This window comes from Nycticebus coucang, chromosome X (genome assembly GCF_027406575.1).
Source record: "Nycticebus coucang isolate mNycCou1 chromosome X, mNycCou1.pri, whole genome shotgun sequence".
Taxonomy (NCBI): Eukaryota; Metazoa; Chordata; class Mammalia; order Primates; family Lorisidae; genus Nycticebus; species Nycticebus coucang.
The window spans coordinates 164167960-164195186 of NC_069804.1; the positions used below are offsets into that span (position 1 = coordinate 164167960).

The 27227-nt window shown below is 44.0% G+C and overlaps 2 pseudogenes; one reads left to right on the forward strand and one right to left on the reverse strand.

Moving 5' to 3' along the window:
- The window catches only part of LOC128577232 (Krueppel-like factor 4), an 873632-nt pseudogene that overhangs the window by 771646 nt on the left and 74759 nt on the right, over positions 1-27227 (reverse strand).
- The window catches only part of LOC128577233 (Krueppel-like factor 4), a 793492-nt pseudogene that overhangs the window by 690368 nt on the left and 75897 nt on the right, over positions 1-27227 (forward strand).

Genomic DNA, 27227 nt, shown 5'->3' on the forward strand with positions numbered 1-27227 from the left:
TGAAAAACCATCGATAAGTTTTAATAAGTAAAGCATATTTTAAATTAATTATTTGTGATAAGTAATTTCACCACAGGTTAAATTCTTATAGGAGTGTCTTAGTCTCTCCTGCTATAACAAAACACCTGGAACTTAGTAGTTTATAAGTAATAGAAATTTATTTTCTCACTGATCTGGAAGCTGAGAAGTCTATGACAAAGGCCCTGACAGTTTCACTGTCTATTGAGGGTTGCCCTCCAGTTTCGAGATGGTACCTCGTTCCTCCATCCTCACATGGCAGATAGCTGGACGAAAAAAGGGCCTTGCTAGTTCCCTCTAGCTTTTTTTTAAGGCACTAATTCTCCCAAAGACTTCACTTATTTATTGAGGATTAGCCTCAAGCATGAATTTTGGAAGGGACATAATATTTAAACTATAGCTATGAGTTCGCCTCTTAAGAACTATTTGCTATTCAGAATTCTCAGGTAAAAATTTTTAATATTAAACATGAAGCAAAGATTTTTCAAAGGTTTTAAGAGAAAGGTACCAGATTACATAGGGATTTCTGTGATAAACCAAAGATACTGGATCTCAGTTTAATTAAACTTTTTATTTTGATAGAATCTCACCTTATGGAAAAGTTGCCAAATTCTACAAAGAATGGTACCAAAACAGTACAAAAAACATTAGTATACCTTCTTCCAGTATATTGATTTCCTAGGTCTGCTGTAACAAATTTCCACAAACTTGGTGGCTTAAAACAATAGAAATGTATTATCTCACAGTTCTAAATACAAGAGGTCCAAAATCAAAGGGTTAGCAGGGTCACCTTCCTTCCAAAGGCTCTAAGACAGGGGTGTCTGACCTTTTCGTCCTCTGCTGCACATTGGAAGAATGAGAGTTGTCTTGGGCCACAAGTTAAATACACAAACACTAAATAAAGCTTATTAGTAAAAGTAAGGGGGGGCTCCATGCATAAATCCAATATCACAAATAAGCCCCCAAAATGTCCTCACAAAATCAGCACACAGCAGGCTGCAGTTCAGATACCCCTGCTCTAAAAGAAAACCCTCCAGCTCCTGGTAGCTGTTGGCAACCTTTGGCATTACTTAGCTTGTTCATGTATCACTCACGTCTCCTTTTCCATCTATACATGGCCTTCCTTGCTATGCATTCGTGTGTTTAGCCATAGCCTTTGCCTTCTCTGCAAAGGGGCTTTCCTAATATGAATTTTCTAATTTTAGCATCCTTTTCAATCAACATAGGCCCGAGTCCTCCCAAATCATCAAGTGGTAGTACCTCCTTTTATTTAATGATTCCTTCCTCAACATCCTCACCAGAATCCTCTTTTTCACCTTTTATCTCTTTTTCACTATAAGCATCAAGGAGAAACCAGGCCATACTTTTGACCCTTTGCTTAGAAATTGCCTCAGCTATCTACCTAAGTTCATCACTCAAATTCTGCTTTCCACCCAACAGTTAAACACAAGTCAGCCAAGTTTTCTTCTCCTTTATAATGAGGATTACCTTTCCTCCAGTATCTTATGTCATGTTCCCAGTTTCCTTCTGAAACCTCATCAGAAGCAACTTTAACATATGTATTTGTACCAATAACTTATTCATGACTGTACATTCTCTAAGGTGGGAGGTTCTTTCTCTATATACGTTTCCTTTTCGTCTGACCCTCACCAGAATCACATTTAATGTCCTGAGAAGCAAAGATTTTTCAAAGGTTCTAAGAGAAAGGTACCAGAAGAGACCTTGAACAGTCTCTTCAAGGCCATCCGAAGTGTTTTCTATGAGATGCCTTAGAACTCTTCCATTGCTCAATTCCAAAGCCACTTCCACATTTTTAGGTATTCATTATAGTTGTACCCCACTTCATGGTATCAAAATGAATATCAGTCAGGACCAGGGAAACAGAACCAGTGGCGGGGGGGGGGGAAGAGAGAGAGAGAGAGAGAGACAGAGAGAGAGAGATTTTGAGAAAATGGCTTATTTGATTATGGGCTGGTAAGTTACATTTTAGGGTGAGCTGGCATGCTGGAAACTCTTAGGCAGGAACTGAAGCTATAGCCCATAGGCAGGATTTCTTCTTTCTCAGGAAAACCTGAGTTTTGCTCTTAAGGCCTTCATCTGAGTGGCTGAGGGCCACCCAGATTATACTCAAAGTCAACTAACTATAAATGTTAACCACATCTTCAAAATACCTTCCCAGAAATACGGCTTAGTGTTTAATTGAATTAATTGTTCATCCTTTGACCTAAGTAGGAGGTTGGGTGATTAAATTCACTAACTCAGCTTAGAAATGTGCCACTTAACCCACTGCTGCATAGCACTACTGCTACCTTCAAAGTGCTCCCTTGGAAAGCTATACACTGACACCACTACTGAGCACACCCTTCAAAGCACTTTTTCTAGGATGAGTTCTCAAACATCAGCTCTTGTACAAAGACAGCTGTGATAGCCATTCCAGAAAAAGAGTTCCCAAACTGCTCTGAAGGGTGGACTAGGCTCTGGTGTTGGTGCATAGCTTCCCTAGAGCAGTGCTTTGAGGGTGACCACAGTGATACTCAGCAATAAGTTATGACACTTTTTCTAGGATGAGTTCACACACTTAATTGTCCAATGTTGGTAGTATGTCCTAGCCAGGTTGACAAATAAAACTAATCATTCCACCAGATGTCTCCAAATGGTATCATTTGCTTTATCTTTCCTTCCTCTTTGTTTCCTGATTCCCCCATATCTCTCCTTGTCCTCGCCCCCATCATTTTACTTCTTTGACGGGAGCTTGCAAATATAATGTCCTTTTATCCCTGGGTTCTTTTAGTGTGTGTTTCCTTGAGGGGGAAAGGAAGGATGTTTTTCCAAATCATAGTAAAATTAACAATCAGGATGTTATCATTAAATTAATTATTTAATCTGTAGGATTTATTTGCACTAATACCCTTGGATTTTATAGTAAGGAAGCCCCAGAGCAAACTAATGCCCATTTACTGGACTTGTTCTCCCACAACTTTGAAATTTATTAACCAATTGCCAATGGTTAAAACTTGGATTTTATAGAAAAACATGGTTCTCAATTTCCCTTGAGTACTGTGACATCTGCCATGCTGGAACCATATTGCTCTATGACTCTGATCTTCGGAAGGTTGTCCATTCAAGGAAGACCCCATATGTTTTAGGTTGCCCTTTTGCAACCCCAGATTGAGCTAGCCCTGGTCTTTGGTTTTGTTTCCTCTTCTATACAATGTAGAATTTGAAGTGTGGGCTTAGATGGTAGGCCAAATCAGATCCTGGCTCTGCACTGGCTACTTTTATGGCCTTACCCTTGGCTTGTAAAGTAAGGCCCCCAGTCACTTCGTGCTATGTCATGTGCTAGTATGTTTCCCAGGTTTCATTCACTTCAATCTTAAGAACATTACTATTCATTAGAACCCACTGCATCTCTCACAACATGTGTGGAACTAAATGTCCTTTTTTGTTTTGTTTTGTTTTTGAGACAAGTTATCACTATGTCACCCTTGGTAGAATGCCATAGCGTCACAGCTCACCCTAACATCCAACTCTTGGGCTGCAGAGATTCTCTTGCCTCAGCCCCCTAAGTAGCTGGGACTAAGGTGCTCACCACAATGCCCGGCTATTTTTTGCTGGCAGTTGTCATTGTTGTTTAGCAGGCCTTGGCCAGTTTTGAATCTGCCAGTCTCGGTGCATGTGGCTGGCATCTTAACCACTGTGCAACAGGTGCGAAGCTAGTGGCCTTTTTTTACCTTGTGATTTCCCATTTACCTTTGTTTTGCACAGACTACAAAAGGACAGATCTGAAATGCCGAGTAGATTTTCACACAGGGTCACGAATGCTGAAAGTGTCTCCATGTGCATTGAATCCCCTCATGATTGTATTCTCTAGACTCTCCACTTACCGTGTGCCACCGACATCATTCACCCTTCTCCAACATGGCCAGCCAGAGTTGATCCACACTCCCCATCTGCTTAAAAGCAAAGAACGTCTCCCTTCTAACTGTGGGGGTGAGAAGCAAAGCCTGGAAGGCTTCCTGGAGGAGAGGGCAATTGAGCTGGGCCTGGTCACACTGGGTGAGCCAGGTTGCCGAAAGCAGAAAGGACAGGACACGTTTCCTTTAGGAAGTCCAAAGGCTTGAGGCATAGACCTTGGCATCCAGATACGGGCATAGTTATACAAGGGACAATATCAGAGACCGGAGTTATGTAGCTGATACCTTACGTAATGGCGGAGTTTCCATTAGCAAAGCTGGAGTGACAAAGGGGTTACCTGTCAATCATTCCTAGGCCTCTTCTGACGTCACTTGTAGGCGGGGCCTCACACTGGAAGCCAAAGAAACCTTCCCACGTGACCAGGTGGACAGTTAAAATCCGGCCTGTGCGGCCAGGCTTCCGTGGACAGTTTCCCTGTGGAACATGGCGCCTCCCCGCTTCCGCGACCTGAAAACCGTAAGTTTACTTGGTTTTAGTTCTCAGTTCGTGGTTCGTGTTCTGATTTTGATCCGTTTTGGTGCATGGTATGTTGTGACATCGTTAACAGCTGTGTCCGGTGCGCTAACGGGTCGGCGAGGACAGGGAAGCTCCCTAGTCACGTCCGGCCCAGTTCTGTGCTTGATGGAGCAACGGGATGAGTGTTGCAGTTTTGTGTGTGGAAATGTTGCTCTTGGACCCTTTAGCCCCTTACTCTTAATGTAATGTCCTGTGGTATATTGAAATAAAAGCGAGGAAGTGGCTGGTGAGATTGGTGAGCCGGTGACGGTCCAGCGCTTCACAGTGAACGCTGACCGCCTGGGATCGGATTTTGCCGGGTTTTTTTTTGTTTGTTTGTTTGTTTTTCTGTCTTATGGAAGATACTGTCACCACTTCATTGTTTATTCTTTATACTTTGCCACATTTATCCGTTTTGTTTTTTTATTTCTCTTCCTTTAGAGGGAAAAGGAGGACAGTTCCGCCTCTCGTGATCCACTGTGGCCTATGAGAGCCCCCGGCAGTTAGCTGCCTTTGAGGGTAGTTTTATGTTTCATTTAACATATGTTTAATATAATCCCATAGGTTAAGGCTCAGACTCTTCCTCATATTTCAGCTTTACAGGAAAAATAGTTTTCAAATCATTTATACGTGAAGTAAAGCAGTGGACTTCAAGCTTGTTCACTAACCAATCGGCATCACCCTATTCTGCTCCTTGTTCACTAACCAACCGGCATCACCTTATTCTACTCCTTGAACTCTGTTTTGTGTTTTTATATAATGTAAATATAATATCATGGGATTCAGCTAACGTGCTTGGTGGTATTTAGGCTTTCGGAGGATGGAACACAGCAGACAGTTTAGCAAGAGCTTGTACCTTTAAGATCCTGAGGAGAATGAAGCCCCCACGGCTAGTATTACTTATTTTCCTTTACAGTATAATAATTCATTTTTTTCCCCTGTGACTTCACAGTCCTTTGAGTGTGCTTAATTTTGATTTGGATTTGTTGCAAAGATATTTTTCTAATCAAGGTGTTTCTGGTGTGCGTGTTCTGAAGCAAAGGGTCTGGCTGAGCACTTGACGTTTTCAATCACCATGGCTGCTGGTCAGCCGCTCTTTTCTTCAGCCGAGATAGGACCCAGATTGGCATGTAATTGAATGTGTTCATCCTCGTTGCAGTCAGTGAAGTTTTGGTCCCAGGGCTCATCAGGTGCTATTGAAAGGTTTTGTGTTCAGAGAGAGAGGAAGTTAGCATGGAATTGAGTGCCTTTTGTTTTCCATTATAATTTCTTCTTTGACATAATTAACAATATTCTTGTGATTATGTCCCCAATACAACGTTACTCTGCCTCCATAAGTGCACTTCATTCATTTACTTTTTTGTACCCTCTATGGGTGGATTCATCAATGAACTTTAAAGCAAATGTTTGGGAAAAGGGGAGTGGTTCCTGCAGAACTTAATCAGTGGGCTGTGTTCCTGATATTTTCCCACTGTGAATACTCACCGTTCCTTGGCCACCGTTACCCAGGGAGGGCTTTTAGTATACAGAGAATTCAGTGTTTGGTTTCATTTTGTTCAATTACATGTGGTCCTGACCCTTTTCATCAATATAAGTAAAAACATTTTTCGTTCCTTTCCATGTATACCTGAGATATTTCATATTGTAATTGGCTTTGTGCTTCCTGCTTTACAGCGGTTCTGGCCTCAACTTACCCCCTAACCTGAACTCTCAGCTTTTTTTTTACCATCAAATTAGTGTACTATTTTTGCATTGGTGGAGTATTTAGTTTGCGTATATGTCATTTCAGAGATTTACGCAAGTGAAGGAAGTCTGGTGGCATTTTCATTGTAAAACCATAGCCAGTGACTGGCTAGGTTTGTTTTATGGCAGTGAATCCCCAGAATTATGGGTCACATGTCAAAATGCACATTGCTTGGCATTTCATTTTCCAAATGGAGTGCGTGTCCAATATCACATTACTCAAAACAATTTTGTCTCCAATGTTTTGCATACATTTGCTTTGAAAATTGTAGGGGAAATTTGCCATTTACAAATAAAGATACTCACTGTCAAATCGAGTGCCTTCAGTTATCTGGGAGCGAATTACATTTGCAGGTCATGTCGCACAGTTTTATGTTTGAAGCACAATTGTGTATTTAATATACAGTTTTCTTTTGAATGTAGTGTTACCTCCTGTTTCCACATGTTCTTCCATGGGAAGAAATCATGATAGTGAAGAGGAGTGTGGCCAAGGGAGAGTCTGGGCAGGACGGGAATTGTCTGAAACAGGCTCCTCCTATTGACCTGCTCCGGGATGACCTGTGGGTCCCTGTGAAAGGGGCAGCGGGCCCTCTGTACAGCACTGCCGTCTGGTCTTGTGGCACCGTTCATGCCTTCTCTGTTTCACATCGTCTTTCACTCATTTGGCCGACCTGGCACGGGCTGCGTAATTGTGCGCTCAGCCCACACCAGGTACTTTCAGAAGCTCTTCTGAAAATAAGGGTAGTAAGACCTGTGTCCCAGCCACCTACCTTATAAGTTTCCATGTGTGTGTCCCCATTGGGGCTGGGCTGCCACCCTCGTCTCCTTGCAGATGTGTGGAGTCACCATCTCCTCCAGGACCTGTGGTGGGAATGTCCAGGCCTGGTGACCAGGTGAGCCTGTCATGTGACTGTTGTGGAACTGGAACTAACTGTGAAGAGTAGCAGGACAGGTAAGAGCAGCCTTGTCCTGTGTGAGGTGGCAGGCGGTGGGCAGAGGGCAGCACCCATCTCCTGTCAGCTGTACCATCATCTAGCAAGGTGTGGAAACCAATTTCCAGCCTTTAAGCTGGGAACTACCAGGAATGTCAAGGTCTGTCCATGGCCACTGCTAATTAACTTAGTGATGCAGACTCTGCTAGGGACTGAAGTCTTTCCCAGGCACCAGTGGTGTCCCTCCATTCACTGAGGGTGCCCAGGGTCAGACCAATTGAATGTATTTGAATGTTGTCATTGAAAAAACCCTGAGTTTCCTATTTGACCTTCAAGGTTTTAATCTTTTGACCCTGTCTGCAGCCTTTTGCAGTAACAAGCAACATGAGGAAGAACTGAAATGTATGGTCAAAAATCCACTCCAGGAGTGTGGGGATTGCGGGACGCTCCTCAGAGGCCTTTTTATTTGATGCAAGAATCCTGCCCTGAAGGTGACGTATAGCCTCATGTATCTATCGTAAGGGAATATTTGGGACCCGAAAGCAACGTAGCTGTTTCACAGTGGTAGTCGGCCAGTCTCCCTCCACCGTGGAGGGCAGGGCTTCATTTCCTCAGAGTCTTGGAGACACAGACTGACACTGCAAGTAACGCACAAGTCAGTGATTTAAATCTTCACCCTGCCATGCTGGGTGGCCAGTGTTGGCCTGTTCTTTCCTTTGCAGATATTGGTGGACCACACAGCCTGTCTCTTTCACAGTGACCACTGTCTGGGTCCCACGGCCCTTTCTTACTATTATATTTGAGTCTCAGTTTCCTCATTTGCACAGTGGGGATGATAGTGTCACATGATGCATGAAGTGGAAATCAAGTGTGACAATCACCCACGCTCCATAGACTTGGCAATAATATTAATGAAATGTGGCTCAACTCCCATAGCTCAGTGAGTAGGGCGCTAGCCACATACAACGAGGCTGGCAGGTTTGAGCCTTCTAAACAACAATGAAACTGTAACAACAACAACAGAAAAGTTGCTAGGCATTGTGGGGGGCCTGTAGTCCGAGCTACTTGGGAGACTAAAGTAAGAGAATCACTTAAGCCCAAGAATTGGAGGTTTCTGTGATCTGGAACACTACAGCACTCTAAGAGTGTGACATGGTGAGACTCTGTATCCAAAAATTATATACATGTGTACATACACACACACACACACACACACATATGTATTTTTAAATAGTTGTTTTGTTTACCAGGGACAGCAACCTTTCTCAGGGGTTACTGGGGTATCTCCTTGGAAACCATACCTCTTAACCAAGCTGTGAACGAAGAGTCAGTCAAGGACCCAAGGCTTTTCCTTCTCCTGATCCACGTTCTGCTCTGACCACCTCAGACACCGAACATGGAGGATGACAGGGCTTATTCCCAGGCATGGATCACACCTCTACTGTTTGTCAACGGTGAGGACTGGATTCAGCCTTCTAACTGGCAGTGCCAGAGAGGTCTCTGCCCTATGTCTGCCTGTGCAAAGATATTTCTTTTCTGTGTGGTGATTTATTCATTGAAATTCAGGTGAAGTCATTTGACAATGTGAAAAGGGGAGATCACATGCTAAGTAGAAATATGTACTATTTTAAACTGTTGTCCCAGAGACTTCTAACCTTTCGTGTCAGTGGGTCTCTCTGCTTCATCTGCTTTGCTAGTGGCAGAAATGTCATGAAGAAGGTGACATCCCAGATCCTGAAGTTCACACACCTCAGGTCAAATTTCGTGTTTCTCTGGGAATAGCCCCTAAAGTGTACAGCTTTTATGCAGCACATTGTTGTTCATACCATTCAGATTTATTCCTATAATTGGTTGGATGACATTTAAAGCCTTGGAAGATGGCAGTCCTTTTATTTGCCATCCAATGGAAAGCTGAGTTCTGACATACATGAAAAAAAAAAACATTACCCAAACCCGAGCTCGTTTACCAAATATAATGATGATGGCCGAGGATGGGTTCAGGTCACTGTGATGCTTCCTCTCTGTTCCACAGGCAGTGTCACATTGGCTGCCCCTTTTTCTGTGATGGCACAGGCATTTTGGCTCTCCCTGGTTTTCATTTGGCTTGCTTGCTTTCTTCTTGCCGGAGGGGCTGTGGGGGAAATAAAAGAGGCATACTTGGGTGGATAATGTGCTGGGTAATGGCATTTACAAGAATGCAAAGGGTGGAGGATGCCAAAAGGTGTCTGAATAATGGGTGGCAGTCTGAAGGATCCAGGCCCTCGATGGCAGAGAAGGTGAACCTCCTCCGGCTTTCCATAGGACTTCTGGTTACTTGGACCTTTCCCCAGAGTTCATTCCGAAGCCAGTCTTTTCCTTGGTGTCTTGTGACATGTAGTCAGTGAGTGTGTACGTCCGGGGGGGAATGATAACGTGCTGAAAATTCTTGATGCACACTATTCCTTGTGACACCTCAATTTTCCTTGAAGAGCTTTTGAAGGCCTCTTCCTCATATAAGTGGTCTGAAGAAAGTATATTCTTATGGCGACTTCAGGGCAAGGCCTTGGACTGAAACTCTACGTATTATATGAGTAGAGGGAGACTATTGATTTTACTTCTATATGAAGAAATGGGATAATACATCTAGGGTCTGATTCGCTCTCTTGGTTGGACAATGACTTCACATTCCGTGCACTGCCTTATCCTATGACAAAGCTGTGTTCACCAGCAGACACTTAATAAAGTGAACTGGTGTTCCCGGTGTGTCCTTGCAAATTCCTCTGCAGGGATTTCATTCTCCACATTTCAATGGCTCAACAGCCTTGTGGAAAGTCCTACAGGGAGCAAAGTGCAGCAGTGCCAGCATCTACGTGAGGGGAATTTTAGGTCTTGGAAAGAAAAGGGTGGCGGGCTATTGTCGGGCTTGTGAGCTGAGTGGTTTCACCCTGCACAGGGATGACATGCCAGCAACATGAGCACTCTGGGGGCTGGGTACTGGCATGTAGGTGGCATTTATTCAAGCACGTCTGTCCTGCACTCTTCCGTTGATCATGCTCTGCACCTCGCTGGGAAGGAAAAGTCCTATGGATCTTGCCACTTACCAGGATGTGACACTGATGATGCTTAGGTCCTCTTGTGTTTTGGTGTATCTGCCTGGAGGTTTAGGAACTTTCATGGTCAGCTGCGGAATGTGCAGGAATACCAGCATCTGGTGGGAGGGGAATTGGGGTGCAGGGCAGAAATGGGTGATGGCCTGTGGTCAGGCTTCTGTGCTCAGTGTTTTCCACTGTGCAGAGGGATGGTGCCACGGGAATCGTGACACTCTGGGTGCAGGGAACTGCATTTGGCCAAGCATGTCTCTTGTGCACTCTTCCGCTGATGATACTCTGCACTTGCTGGAAAGGAAAAGTCATATGGACCATGCCATTGACTGGTATGGCAAGCTGATGATGTTCAGGGCCTCATGTGTATTGCTCTATGAGGCCGGGGGTTCATAAACTTTCTTGACCAGGTGTCCAGGCTGGCAGTTTAGCCTCTCCTATTCCTCATTATGGAAGGGGCACATTCCTGTAGGTGAATGGGTCACTTTTCCTATTTGTGTACTTGAAACCATTGCTGCTTTATGGGGAAGGTCATGTCATTTTGCTCTTTTAGAATCCTGTGTCCATAGCCTCAAGGCGACTTTGCCTGCACTCTCAACAGGGAGTGTGGTAGATAGCACAGTGAGGGACTTACGCAGCTTGTGTAGTACTTCAGCCACTGACTCTGTTGAAGGTCGGGGGGGGGGGTGTTGCAGTCTGAGGAAGGGAGAGCTCATCAGTGTCCCTAATTCAGGTTACCTAAGGTTTCAAGCAGGAATGTGAGGAGTATCCTATGCATAAGGAGAATACAGATACCATTTAGGACATTGGGATTTAGGGAGAAGGTTTTGATGGGCATTAAGGTTCATGGAAGTGTTCTCTGTGTGCCATTTTTTTCTCTCACAGTACCTGTGGATCAGCGCAGTTGGGGGACAGGAGAAAACAATGAGGATGTGATATGGGAAGATGTGGGCATTTGCAAAGCTCATCCCTTTATGATGAGCTAGTCAATTGTGGTGAAGTTTTTGCTGTGTCATCCTCTTCTGTGCACGGCCCTAGACCTGTGGAAAATGACACAGACAGAGGTGGCTGCTCACTCTCTGTAACAGTCCCATAGTACAGTAATGTGGGGGAGTTTGGGCAGGAGCCGCAGCTGCTTTTGCTGACTTGCTTGTAACCTCCCTGACACACTGCTCCCTCATCCCCTTCCCATTCCAGGGTTTTCTCCTGTCAGTGTGTTGGGAATTTTGGCACAGCCTGTGATGTACATTTCCCTCTATCCTTTGTAGAAGGACTGTGATCAGGCCCTGGTTTCAACTGCTTAAAGTGTCCCCTCTCCGACCAGTTCTCATGGAGTCCAAGCCTTTTATTACCAGGTGATTGCCCATTCCTCCTAAGATTAGAAAGAGGCATATTTAGCTTTCAAAATTTTAACATACATTTCAAACAAGCACACCAACAATTTCAAAGTGACAACTTTTCTAAGGGTATGGAAAGGGACGCGCTAGGTCTGTTTGGAAAGGGACGCTCTAGGTTTGTTTTTAAATTGGATGGGGAGGTGTCCATTTGTATTTCCTTTATTATATTGTCATTCACTTGGACACCATGACTCTTTGTCTACTCTCTCTTAAAGACACTTTTCACAGCAGGGATGTATGTAACAGACCACCAGTAGAGTAATTCTGAGCATTTCTCATTTCTTTGCCTAGAAAATGTGTTCTTTGATTGGGTCTCACATTTTGTCAGATCCTTGTGTTCTTTTAATAAAATGTGTATGTTACAGAAACTCTCAAATGAGTGTTTTGTTATTCACATAGATTAAATCATATTGGCTCAATTTATAAATAGGAGGCATCTATTCGTGGACATTGATGGGAGCGTTTTGGTGGCAGGGGTTGTGGTTTCCAGGCCAAGATGAAGTTCTATCAGTGTGAAAGAAAGCAAGCTAGTAGGTCATCTCAGAGCACTCTACCTGAAGTGATCTTTTTGGACACTTTTTGAAGAGCATAAATCCATATTTGGACATTCTGTTGATCATAGAGTCGCATTCTCCTCATGATAAGGGTAAGGAAGAAGTAGAGTAACCAGTAAGGTTCTGCAGGACACAGTTCAGAATTCATGAGGCCCAAGACTGGCAGTAGTGAGCAGGCGTTGCATTCCCTCTCCTGACTGCCTAAATCCTTGGTCCCTTGAGTGTTAGACATTTTTTATTGTACTCCAAAACCTTTCTTTGAATGGACCACACTGAAAGGGGCAGATGCCTCTTGGCATCATCTGTTGACGAGAATGTTCATTGCAGCCCAATTCATAATTGCCAAGTCATGCAAACAAGCCAAATGCTGATCAACCCATGAATGGATTGACAAATGGTAGAACATGTATACCATGGAAGAGAGGGCAACCCTTTTACACTGTTGGGAGGACTGCCAACTAACATAGCCTCTTTGGAACAAAGTATGGAGAATCCTCATGATCTAAAATCGGGTCTCTATTTTACCCTACAATCCCACTTGTAGGCCAAAAGAAAACAAATGATTTTCTCATAAGAACATTTGCACTAGATTATTATTGCAGCTGAATTTACATTTACCAAGATGTGGAAACCACCTAAATGCCCATCAACTCAGGAGTGGATTAACAAACTGTGGTATACGCGTGCCATGGAGTAGTTCAGCCCTAAAAGTGATTGGGACTTGACATCTTTTATTAATATGTCAGATGGAGTTGAAGCACATTCTTCTTAGTGAAGTATCACAAGAATGGAAAAGCAAATATCTGACGTACTCAGTACTAATATGAAGCCAGTAGATGATCTGATGCATAATCACATAGGAGAAAAACTCATTTCAATTCAAATTGGGGGGAGGAGTTAGGAGGGAAGAGGAGGGGGTGGGGGTGCTGTCACTGAATGGGTCGTGGGTGGGAGTGTTTGGCACACCTTTTGTGTGTGGGCATAATAACAAGAGGGACTCTACCTAACAAAATCAAACATTTTGACCTGCTTGTTTGTACCCTCACATAAACCTGAAAGAAATTTACTTTTTGAAAATAACAATAATAACAATAATTGTAAAGTAAATAAAAGCCTCCTACTTTTTAAAAAGAAATATATGCACTAGATAAATGCACTTGGAAATTTTTCAAAAGTAGGATTTGCAAGGTATCTGTTTGATTGGGGACCTCCCTATCTTGGGAGAAGATGGTTCTTAGGAGATCAGTACCTTCAATTCCAGTTTAGCACAATAGGAAAAGTGAGGAAGACACAGCCTTTCTGCAGTCACAGGCCTGGCTCAGTGACTCACCACAGCATGGCCTTGGTGTGAGGAGGAAGAATGGGGTCATGGGGAATCAACACCTCTCATTTCTTCCACACGGACCCTCAGGACAATTCTGTGACATTGATCAAGTCATCAGTGTGCCAACAGTGACAGGAGAACAGTGTGTTTTCAGAAACGGCCCTGTAAATGAGGATTCCAGGTTGAGAAGCCTTACTGCCTAGCTGACGTCAGTATGTCTGGGTCGAGCAGCGCTAATAGTCCTCATGCACATGGGTTGTCTGCGTCAGAGTATTTGCAGTCTGAGCACAACAAAGGGGGTGTGTGAGCAGACACCAGGCAGCCTTAAGCTCCACCAGAGCATGGATAGGTTGGCTGGGTGGTGTCATCACAGGATACATTCTCGGCTGCCTATGCTCCACAGACACTCTGAGACTATGATGTGAGCTGAGGTTGTGTTCATGGAAACTGACTCTCACTGATAGGATAAATCCTTTACACTTGGTCCAACTGGTATCGTCCATTTGTAACTTTGACACTCAGTAATTTGGTTACTGATGCTTTAACAGGTGGCTCAGTCATGATTTTGAGAATTTTTACAGTAGTATTGACATCAAGTATGCTAGTCATCTCTCTCTTTATTCTTACCTCTCTGCAAATAAAGCTGTGACTAATTGTGACTCCACAAAATAAAAGCCAAACAGCCAAACTTTTATAATAATAGCTGGAAAGACTTTTCAGATACATTTCTGTTAATATGCTATCATAAATACACCATTTTACCACTTGGTAGGTATCTCATAGAACTAAAAGTGGACTCTATCTAGAAGACAATGTGTATTGTTTGAGGTTGTGATCAGAAATTCACTAAAGTTTCTTCATATTATTTTAATGGATGCCGCATAGCATGATGCTCAAGAAACTCTTCAGTGAGATATCAGTACTCCCACTGGAACAGATTTCAAATATTATCCAACAATTGTATAGACTGTATGCTACATAATGAAATGATGAGGAAAATCATAGAGCAATGAACATGATCTCTATCCTAAGCAAGGAAAAGTAATATTGAGCAATGGAGAGTTCTTATTGCTCAAGAAGGAAAGAACATACTCTCAAAAATTGAATACACAAAGAACATTCCAGGTAATTTATTTCTCCTCGGGATCTACTAGCAAAACTTCTCATATATGGATCTTACTAAAGTCTGTTGCAACCCGGGAACCGAGCCGCAATGCAGTGGACTGGGGCACCCCCTGCACAGGGACCCTACTTGACCACCTGGGCTGTAGCAGACAAAGGGAGAGAAAGGCTGTGAAAGTTACACCCAAGGTGTTCTGACCCGTGAGGCACAACACCCCATCAGCCCAAACCCCCTTCGCCACCACAGGCATGCACTGCAACAGGGGAGCTGATATTCGGGGCCATCACTCGCTCGAGATATCAGGGGGAATAGCAGCTACCCTAGCTTTCACCCACAGAAGTCTGAGTTAGTATTCAAGACACGTATACCAATGCCACTTTGACTGATAGGAGAAATCTTTACGTAAAAAGGCACAATATAAATGTCTAGGTACAACTACACACGTAGTCTTTCATGGGTTTAAATGAATACACTACCAACTTTCCATATAGTCACTGGATATTAGTTCTGAACAAAATTGTAGGTAATTTCTGTATACAACAAATGTGAAATATTGGAAAAGTCATTCAGTGTATGAATATGTTAATAAAGTATTTTTAATCACTGCTAAGAGCAAGTGTCATTTCACAGTGGACCAAACTGAATTGAGTGACATATTCGTATTTGCGTGTGTGTATGTGGAAATGGTGTATCTGCAAATCCTCATTTCACAGCTGACACTGACACACCTTATTCAGCCGTCTTCATCATTTTTAGCAGTCTGGTTTATTAAAAGGCATATGAAGTTTTTTTAGTACGTTTTGAAAGTCTGTGAAAAATAATTCATTTGAAATTTTATTTTTATTAAAACAGGCTCTGTACATAATAATGAGTACACGCAAAAGTTTGGGAGTAAAAGAGACTCTCTCTTCTAGAAATATATTCCTTCAGAAACACAATATAAATTTCCATAACTGTGTTTTCTACATTTGAGAACTGACATAGATGGACTAAAGCCAATGAAAGATTACATCACATTCATTGCTAAAAGTTAACTGACAGCGTTAGGGAGATAAAGTCATTGTTCCTACCAAAAGGGCTAGAAGCTTGAACATGTTACGTTTGGAATCGCTGCTACTCACATAACTTTTTAGGATCTATTTTGGATTTAATGGGAAGGAAGTCTGGCAATTAACAAGATAACAAAGAAGATGCGCTAATTGAGACTAGAATCGTAAGCCGCACTGGCTGCCTTGGGTAGCTTGAGGACTCCATCACATCACTCAGGTTCAGCTTCCTTCTTCACATTGTCAGTACGATAAGAAAGGCCAGCTGTTGTTGATGCTGTGAGATAAAAAGAGATGTGAATGGTTGGATATGTAGGTAAGTATTATATGTAATTCAACAAATAAAATATTTTGCTGCTGAAATCAGTCCAGACTATAAATTCTCACTACTGATAGTAAAAATATGTACTATACTTAAAACAGTTTCCATCATGATTTTGATATGCACTGCAGTCACACTCTTTTCAAGTTGATGTTGTTCAAAAGTGAGAACGTCTTGATGGTACTCGTCCAGTTCCTCCATACTCTAAAACAAAAATCCCAGTTTAGTTCTAAACTGTCACTTTTCATCATGTTTAACTGTGTAATAACCCAATGGAAATAGTAGTAAATATTACAATTCAAGTGATGGTCATTTACTCTAAATAAAAAATCTTCTAAGTAGACCATATTAAGTAAAATATTTACCGAAATGTAAAACTATGTCATTAGAGTCAAATATGATGATATTTGGAGGCCCAGAAATAGTGCACTTTCTTAGCAATAATGGGATAATAAACTATTAAATTCAAGATGCAGCATTAAACGGAAAAGCCTGGAAGTTCTATGTCAATCAGTGCCATACTTTGATAATCCAATAATAAGTTTCCAGAATGTCAGATATACAACTATTGATTATCACGAATATTCAATACATCATGATTTCCTAGAGAGGAATGACTTGTTCTTTTCTTATTAATAAGTTTGAGTTGTCTGCGTATACTGTATACTGCAAAGGTACATGTCCCATCTGAGTAGAGTATAAATGTCTTAACACAATAATCAAGCAAGTAAGGTGAAGGCCATGTTATCCAGTTTGATGTAAGCATTCCAAAGTGCATGTAAAATCAGCACATTTTACCACATAAATGCACTGATGTATACAGTTAGGATTTAATTGAAAAAATAAGAAGATATTGTGTAATTTTGCAACCTATGTGGTGATGTCGGTTTGACATATACTGTGATGAGGAATAACATTGCTGATGTTTACTTTTATTGTGATAATAAAAAATAACAAAGGGAAAGAGGGAGCAGAGCAGTTCTTTGGGAAGACATCCTTGCTGCTCTCCAGAGTTGCTGGCTTTTCTGTAAATAAAAACAACACTGTTGAAGAAAAATAAAAATAAAAATAAAACAGGAAAAAAAAGAAAGGGATGAAATGATTTGATTAATCGTATGACTCCTTAAAATTATGAAAACTATAGTGTTTGGTGTAAACTGTTACCCTTCCTTGCACAATCATCTTCTGTAAAACTCAGTGTGTTAAGATCTGTAGACAGTTTGAAAGATAAACATACGATCTCTCCGATATTCCAGGGAGAGGAGAAAACATCTAAGCAGAAACACTGTAAAAATTGTACAGGGGAAAGCAAGGGAGGTCAACCTTCTGGAGTATGCAGTGACAAATGGAGGAGAAGACCTACTTCGTAGGCAAAAGCAGGAGATTGTGAAAGGTAAAGCAAAAGGATTTAAAAGCGCTGCGCAGGAAGAGCACAGGAAAGCACGGCGGGAAGGCGAGCGCTTTCACAGGCGGGTAGGACCCGAGGGGAGTAGGCGGCAAATGAAGATTAAAAGGGGTCGTCTCCTTGGGAAGGAGCAGTCTGTGAATGGCTAAGCACTGAGAAGGGAAAGCTACTGACAGCGTGGGAAGAGCAAAGCGCTGTATGTTACGGAACGAACAGCGCGCACCTGCGAAGGCTGAATCCCAGGACGGGCCGTTCAGGTCAGAGTTTAACAGAATAAGCAAGGAGAGGAGACGTCCTGACCTAGGGCAGCAGTGTGAGAGCTGAAAGAAACTCCACACCGTGGCAGAGGTAAGGATTCCAGGCCTAGTGGGGACTGACTGAGAAGGACAAGGAAAGGCCGGAACTGAATAGCAGTACAGTTCCCACCCTAGGAGGCCACATTTAGCACGAACATTTAGAGGAACCCATTCGTCAAACATGCATAGCGACGAACACATGGTTCCTAGGGAGTAGAGGAACAAACTGTTTACACAGAAATATTTCAATAGTGACTCACATACGTGTGTGTGCAAATTATTCTGCAAGCATCAGGAGAATTGGTACAATGAAAATGTTAAATGCTACATAGTAATTTCAGAGCATCCAAATTAGTTTGGGAGGGTAAACATTTGAGGTACCCTTGAACGAGTTTCTTTTTCTATATCACCCCTAATAAAAGACAGGGGGAACATGCGGCATTCTATTGGATCTAAATAGGTGTGTAGCTGCTGGGAGAGATCAATGTCTCCGGGAAAACCTTGCTACGCTCCCAACACCACAGCAGATAATTCTCATTCACCAGGTGTTAATGTTCCCCTGGCTACTCCATTGTCATTCACATCCGGGCCCTGTCTCAGGACTATGACTTGGCATATGAAGCACTTTATGTGAAAGGAAATCAATCTAAGGAAAAGATGTCTGTACTCCCATGTTTCCTGCAGCACTAGTCACAATGACCAAGATATGGCATCAAACTGAGTGTCCCTCACCAGGGGAAGGGATCAAGGACATGTGGTACATACACACAATGGGATAGTACAGAGCCGTGAAAAGGAAGGAAATGCTGTCATTAGCCACAATATGGTTGGAACTGGAGACCATTTAGTTAAGTGTAATAAGCCCAGCAGCAAAGGCAGACAGCCCGTGTTCTCAGTCATATGTGGGAGCTAAAAATTAAACGGATCTCATTTTGATAGAGACGAGAACGATGGCGACAAAGGTAGGGAAGGGTAGCAGCCTGGGGATAAAGTGGGAAAGGCTGATGGATGCAGAGATATAGTTGGACATCATGAGGAAGAACCAGTGTAAGGCAGTGCAACAGGCCGACTGTAGCCAACAGAAAGTCACTGTATCCTTTAACACAACTGAGAGAGTGAACTTGGAATGAGTGTAAGGCAAGGAAACAGGAAGCGCTCGCGGTGCCTAGCACCACAATTGCCTTCATTAGATTACTACACATTCCACACCTGCCTCAACAGCACATGTACCTCTTACATATACATCCCTAAACAACGAAAAATACAAAAACGTGTTTAGCAATCAGTCATTACTTCAATAATACTTTCCGCTGCCATGGAATACTCAGGAATTAAATTTGACATAAAGGCAATGCTCTTTGCTGACAGCTGCGTGCTTGCTCTTGGAGAAACATTGGCAGCAGATCGACGGCAAGGTGCAGGTAGAAAAGATGAACTCGCCCTGCTTTCATCTACAGCTACCCAGTCCATGGAGGGGAACAAAGAGCCACCATGACGCTGTTAGCAAAGCATGAATTTCGTGCACCATAGGAATACTTCGGGGAACACAGCCCAGTAGCCATTTCCTGGTGGGACTGTCACCCACAACCACTAATAAATTCTAAATGTAAAAATATATTTATTGCTTTTGTGACAAGGGGGCCAAACATTTCCAACGAGAAAATGCTTAAGATTCTTAAAGATATAACCAAATGTTAACATGTTTCAGAAACACAGTCTCTTCATCCTCACCACACACATTAGGTGTGATGAGAATATACTGTCTTGCCAAATACGACAGACCTTTAAGTAAGACTGGAACAATTTTTTAAATTCAGTCATTCTCCGCCTGTGAACATTGTTAAGCTGCTGAGATATCGTTTGTAGCTGTTGAACTATACCCTGAAAAATAGAAAGAAAAAGCTGTAGTATCTATTTGAATATAACGTAAGATTTAAGAAAACATCATTCTAGACAAAATTTCAACAGAGTAGAAAATGTCCTTACGTAACATTAGATACATAAGACTTATTCTTGATGACTTCAAAATCCACACACATGTTCTTCTCAACAATGATGAACTTTATGCTCCCGCACAGAACATACCTCTGAACGTAGCCACCCACAAGGTCACACCCTGGATGGGGTCAATGCCAATAAACTGCAACATCTACACAGTATTACAGATACCGAAACCTTACATAGGAGCCACGACTTAGAGACATTGCTGAGCCATGTTCAATAAACTCATTACGTAGTAGTCCATTTGATGCTCAGAGCAACTCTCTGACAAAAGTTCTCTTGTGATGCCCACACCACAGAGGAGGACACGGAGGCATGGAAAGAATTTCCTCACAGCTTCACACACACCGATAGTCCAATCAGAGCTGGACCTCAAGAGTGCAGTGTGGTTCCAGACTCTTGACCACACTCTTGACACACTCTTGACCCACATTCTATACTCTCCCCTATTCTTCCCAACATCCAGACACGCATTCCCTCACCTTGCAGGTGACTCATTTCGGTACCTCTGCTCACTAGTGTATGAGAACTGACACCCACTCAGCAGAGCACTTTGCACTTCCCAGCACCCCATCCCCGTGTCCTCACTTTCTGCAGCTCCACCTTAAATTCCATGCTGTCATCACACCTCTGTCCTTGCTCATCTGTCCTGTAGCTTTGCCCTCTGTCAAGTTGCTTGCATAAGCCCAACCCAGAAAATTCATGGTCTCACCGTCAATTCATGGTCACTATGACGCTAGCCCCAGATGGACCACCTCGTGCCACTTGGCAATTAGATTCCCCCAATCCATTCACTGGCCCCCTCTCAGAAATCCATACCAGGCCATCTCCTTGGCCCTAAAGGCAAAACCTCCTCTCCCATCTATCTCCAGCTGATGACCTGACTATCTCAGTAAAGGGACAGGCCCATCCACAGAGGATGTCCACTCTCTGGTCCCCACATATTCTGCCTCCCTTGCTCCATCTGGGCTCACGGACTCAACCTTAGCTGCTGACTTCTGCGTCAATTATTGCTAATTGAAACTTGGATACAATAGACAATTTAATTATCAACTAAGCCGGATACCTACAACAAGTTTTTCTTCTTCTTCTTTGACTTTCTGTGCACCCAATTTGCACTCTTGACACAAGGCCAGAAACTGCTGAAAATATTCCTGACAAAGCTTCAGTCTGTAAAACAGAATAATGGATACTGTCATACATCCTAGTAACGACAAAAAAGTCAAACACTTTCCAAACAAAATTGTTTTGCCCTGGCTTTTGCGATGAAGGGAGAAAGTGACAACATTAGTCGAAAACTTCTGACGGGAACTGGGAAAATAAAGTAGATGAATTATTCTCGTTCCATCAGTATTTGGTGGTAACTAGCTAAGGGGGAAGCTACTTCACGTGCCTTAGCTCCTCACAAGCACGGAGGATGGTTTGTATTCCTAACTTTCCATTGAAATGCATTTTGTGGACATGAGTTTCTTTCCCTTTTCTCCGTCTGAATTTTATGTAGGTTGTGATATCAGGAATAGCTTCCATGAGGACAATATACTCATTTACCACCCATGATGTCCCACCAGATATCCATCGTTTTCCCCCACCTGTCACACTCACAATCTTGGACAAGAAAAGTAGTGAGACTAACTCAGTGAAGTTCACAAATTATTGTAGTATCAGGTCAGCCTGTTCTATATAATTAAACATAAGGCTAATGGCTGAAGATGTTTAACTCTACTTCAGGAAGCAGATTCATGGAATGAACAGAAACTTCTTTCTGTCAAGCACATCAACTGTAATAGGCAAGGGCAAAGAGCTCTGCTTTATTGTCCCTGGGGAAATGCATCTCATTCCAAACAAGGTGTGATCAGAGCACTAAAGGAATAAATACCTTAGAGACAATTGAAGCCAAATGTATGTGCAAGTCAGGCACCCCCCCAAAGACCACACTGTTTTCTTCCCTCAGAAACATTAAGACAGGAGACAAACGGTTTGGCTCTCAAGTTCCAACGACCTTACCTTTGCTCTCCCTGGGTTTTCCAAACATGATCAATTGTTTGCTGAATGTTTTTGAAGTAAGGCTTCGCAGTCCTTTCAAATTTTTTTCTCTTTGCATCCCAAACCTTTTCCATGTTCTCTGCATTGGAAATAGATAGTCATTGAAATAGGGTGTTTGGAACTATTTTCTTCACACATGTTCAAGTCACTTTGGGTATGGCTAGATCACAGAATTGGAAAGACACTTGGCATGAACCAATAGGCATTTTGAAAAGCAAGACTCCTCCGTGTGTGTGTGTGTGTGTGTGTGTGTGTGTAAACCTCCAGTTACTAGCCCTGTAATTCAATGTGCCAAAACTGCACATCAGATTTTATTTAGGAAGAAATTATACCAGAGGATCAAAATTTTAGGGACAAACTAGAAGAAATTCTAATGGAAACAAAATCACTAAACCTTTTGTGAGGCTTTCAAATGGCAAGAGGCTGACTCCTTATGTAGAAAGCTGAATTCAGCCACAAGAATAAAACACTTAACTGATTTGGAACAAGTTAAAAGATTAGATCAGAAATCAGCCTTTAGGCTGGATGGAATATGGTAACAGAATACATTAAAAGGTTACATCTCTCCCGTTTACAACATATGTTCCCTTTTCAAAGTTAATTTGAACCCAGACCCTTTGTCCACTCCTCTACACTGAGGTCTAAGGCAACACCCACCACCTGTCCCGTGTGAGGACGTACTTCCCTGGCCTCCTAAATAATCACGACAGATCAGCTAATGCTATCGGGTTCATTTTTACTGAAACACAGGAAAAGGGCTGGCTGGTGAGATTTCAGACCAGGCGGCATTCTACCAGCGCACCCTTACACCGGTCAGAGTGCTTGCCTCTCCCAGCCTCATCAGTTATTGCCCCAGTAATAGCTCAGTGTGAGAACCTTTATTTGTCCCGCCAACCACCTCCCCTTTGCACACGTTCCGAGGAAGTCGACGGGGGTAAAAAGCAACACAAAATTTCTGCTTTCCAAAATGTGGGCAAACATGGTCATTGAGCCCTTTTAGTTTCCTCATTAGACAGCAGTAAAAAAGGCTGGTTTGCCATGTTTTACAAAATTTCACCCACTCCCAAGGACCTGTTGAAACTGTAGATTGCCACAATGTGTTACATGACACACACAAATTATTCCAATTCATAGGGATTCAAAAGGTGAGAACAGTTTTGAGAGAAATGAATAAAAAATTATTTTAGCCAGTAAGCCCTTCAATTAAATTCAGCTAAAATACCAGGAAATAAGAAAGTTTACTAAAGAACACGTTCCGTGTCATTTCATGGAGGTGTTTGCCATTTCATTTCCATCCTAAAGTTGCAGTTTATAAAATTCAAATTTGCAGCGTAACAAATGCAAACAATCTTTTATATTTCAGACAATGCGTTGCTAGGCCTCGGACTGACTCTGTTACGGAATTGCTGACAATACTTATTCTCCAGCAATCATGAATGAACTGCACCATTTCACAAGTACTCGGTAAGTAAACTTTACCATCTACAATAATCAAATTGTAAGAGCTCAGGAACCAAACAGATTGTCATGACCAGAACAAGTTCTCAAAACCTTTCCTCCCCTATAAATCCTCCTCACTGACAGAGGAGTCAAAATTAGACTCTGACCCGGTTAAAAGGACAACCTTTCACACAGTCAAGGTAGGTGATATCCGAAAGATATATGTAAAACTTACCATTGACTGTGACAGTAAATCACTCTGTCGCCAGCAGTTTAGTTCTCTACCACAAGGGTTATTAAGGTCAATATAACCACAAGCAGCTATTGGGGAGGTCTCAACCTGCACTGCTACCAACCAAAGGAAAGAATTTCCAAGCTTCTAGAAAACAACTGACATGGGAATTTTAAACACAGACATAAAAACTGGATAATTGATCTGCTATGTGGCACAAGGTGGAAGCGAGATCACTTCCTCCATGTCTCCCAGATGCATTCCCACAGTGCATCAAATGAAAGCACAGGCTTACAATGGATGGCACCACTGTTAGCACCGCCCTCTTCACACCAACAATCAGAAGGGGTAAGTAAAGAAATCTAGGTGGCTGAATCCCACTCCGTACGGCCGGGACATCCTGTGCATGAGAACCAGGCAGGAAGGAACAGCAGTGCAGCCCACTGTGGACAGTTCCTGTTATCTAACTTCCAGGGTATGAAAAGTTTCTTTGCCTACATCTATCTCCTCAAACTTACCTTTGTGTTTCTGCAACATGTTCTGGATCTCATTCCTGTGAAGACATTGCAGTAAGTTTTACACATTAGGGGCCAGTGAAATGTCACGTGTGCACCGGAGGATGGGGCTTATGCCACCTGCTTTACACATAACTTGTGCCACGTGAGTCAGAGCTGATTTTCCTCAATGACTTTATCAGGGGGCAAAAAATACTCTCAACACATTACCGCAAATCCTGCTGAGCTGCATCTGAAAAGGGGCTGCTTCTGCCACAGTCATCAATTTCTGGATTGTTTGCTGTATTGAAAGAAAAAGGACAAAGATGTTTAAAGAAGGACGCTGGAGCAGGGTAGTGGCAGAATTCCTAGGCTGTCTGCCACCAAGACATGGAAAGCAGACTTGTGCCTGGAGGCACTAGGTGTGGGTCACGGGAAATGAGTCCGGGCCCTGACCCTGAAACACAGCCCCACTTCATGCCCCCTTTCAGTCACAGCAAGCCACGCACCGCCTTTGGGACCAGAGGAAGCAGGACTGCACTCTTGCAGGAGGGCTGGGCTGGGGGACCTTGGACTCAGCTCTGGGGTGGCCTTCTGACCCTCTGAGGGGAAAACCCAAGGCTCCTCAGCCTTTGCACTGGTCAAATCCAGAACAATGAAGGGCTGGGCCTGCTCACCACTCCAGCTGCCAAGACACAGGACAGAGGACAGACCGAGCCCTTTGGCGGGCACAGCCTTCCTGGGACCCTCGCCCCCTGTTCCTTTACCTCTGTGCCCCAAGGAGGCTTCACGGGCTGCTGAAGCCTGGGCCTCCACCGTGGCCTTGGTGGCCTTCCTGACGGAACTCCTCGTCGTGGGTGCCATGGCTGGCTGTCTTGGGTGCTAGAGACGACTTCGACTCTACTCTTGTGAGCACAATCACACGCTACAGAAATGGGGATGGGTTGAGAGAGAGCCCGCGGCTGATGGGGACACTGTCCGGGTTAAAAAGAGCAGGGCGGGGCACCCTCCTGCCTCCTGTCCCATCAGGAGGGGACCAGGAACATGGTGGCAGCGCCCCTCCGCTCCTTGTTGCATCGGGGCCAATCCCCTGTGCTGGCCGCAGAGGGTGCCCATGCCCCCCACAGCCTACTGTGGTCCCCGTTTCCCACCCCCGCCAGGCCCTCTGGTCCTCAGGGACGCCCTGCCTGCCCGTTGGTCAGGGGAAAAGTCTGTGTGATGAGTCCGTATCCTTCCAGCCTTCTGGATGGCAAATGATCCGCTCCGCACCTGTCCGGGACTCTCAGCTGCGACCACTGCCCACTCGCCATCGCGGACGCCAGGGGGACCCCAGGTCACCCGAGTGTTCAGTTTCGGCGTAGACCAGGTAGGAGGGAAACTCCTGGAATGTTCCACCCCCGTAATCCACCAACCAATCTACACCGGGAGACTTCCTGAGGGGACTTGGAGGCCCTCAGGCCCATCCCAGGCTGAGTCTCAGGGCCCTCGCCCTCACCCAGGCCCCACGCGACGCCACAGACATCTCCTCAGAGGTCAGCCTCGGCCCAGGCCTGCCTGAGTCCACATCCACGTCCCCAGGGTCCCCAGGGCAACAGAGCCCCGGCAGCCCTGCCTGTCCGGCACCCCGCCTCCACAAACAGGGGCCCCTCACCTGACCAAACACCACAGCGCCCCTTCCTACAACCCAGACGACCACCTCTAGGCGTCTCAGAGGCGCTCCCCTGAGGTAGAGTCTGCGCAAGAACGGCGGGCCTCGCTGATTGGCCAGTACCAGGCGCATGCGTGAGCCTGTGCTCGTGCCTGTGTGAGGGTGTGGAGGCGGGGTCTCGCCAGGGCATGCCCACACAGAAAACCACCCTCTGCCTGTGGGACCTCCCCTTGCTGGTGGGCCTTGAGCCTTGGCTCCACAGGTCCCCACCCAGGGCCTAACCTTGGGGAGTGAGGACAGTGAAGTGAGGATCCAGGACAAGGGAGAAGGGCCTGCTCCCCAGTGCCTTGCTTCCTGGCCCCTTGTAGCCAGCCGCAGGAGCAGCCATCACACTGCAGGTTTGCCTGTGTGGTGTGAGTAACTTGTGTCTCTACCCTCGCACTCCCTAGCTTGGTGTCCCTCATGTCCCGACCTCAGCATAGATGCTATCCTGTTCTAGGCCGGATTCTGCCACTTCCTTGCTGCCAGAAAGTGGGTCCCCTACAGAGCTTGTGTTCTGGTAGGTGCCCGTCCTGCTTTCCTTTCCCTTGCCCTGGCTTGCAGCCCCGTGGAGCTCGTCCACCTGCCAGGCAGCAGGTTCTTTGCCCGTAGATTTCTGGGCAGGGCTCTCGTCATGCACGGGCCCCTCTTATTTAAAGGAAATGTTGATTTTGAATCAAGGTCACAAGAAAAGGTCGGTGGCTCATGTGACCTTATGGCAGGGTGTACAAACCGTGAATGGCCTGCAGTCGACCTGTGGGCCCGGATGGCAATGACTACAGCCTGTCAGAAAATGGTAAACTTATTTAATATGTTATGGGCTTTTGTTTGTTTGTTTGTTTGTTTTGGTGAAACTGGATTGTACGATTCTCTAGCATGTATTTTGTGTTTTGACAATGCCAAGTCAAAACGTCCTGTACAATAAATGTAGGGTACACTCTCCCTATTTGTACGCATGTGTGGCTTCAGTTTTGTAGCAGTGTGTGGCTTCCGTTGTGTTATCTTTCAAGCGCAGACATTCGAATTGGCACCTGTGCAAGTGGTGACTTGGCCAGGCAGCCATGATCAATAATATTTCAACCCACCATTGCAACATTACTTGTTTAATGTTATGTAGAAGTCAGGTAACTATTTTTCTATCAGAATATTAAGGTACCTCCCATCCAAGCAGTGCTTTGAACATCAAACACTATGCTTTACAATCAGGGAGATGTGGAAGGGCAAGAACCTTGATTTCTATTTTCCTGTCAACTAATTTTCATAATAAAAGTAAACATAGTCCCTTATCTATCATTATTGTTTATAATCCCAACATGGCTTCTACAACATCTCAAAAAAAAAAAAAACCAGAAACCCAAAATACCAACATATGGATGAAAGATTGTTCAATGTAAAGTAGAGAGATTTGGGTGGTGCCTGTGGCTCAAGGAGTAGGGCACGGGCCCCATATACCAAGTATGGCAGCTTTAAGCTCGGCCCCAGTCAAAAAGTACAAAAAAGAAAAATAGAAAGAAAGAAAGGAAAGAAAAGTGGACAGATGACTAATTTGCTGTCCTGACAAATATAGTAAGGCACTGTAATTAATTTGCAGGAGATTTATGCAAGTTTTCTAAGACTAGC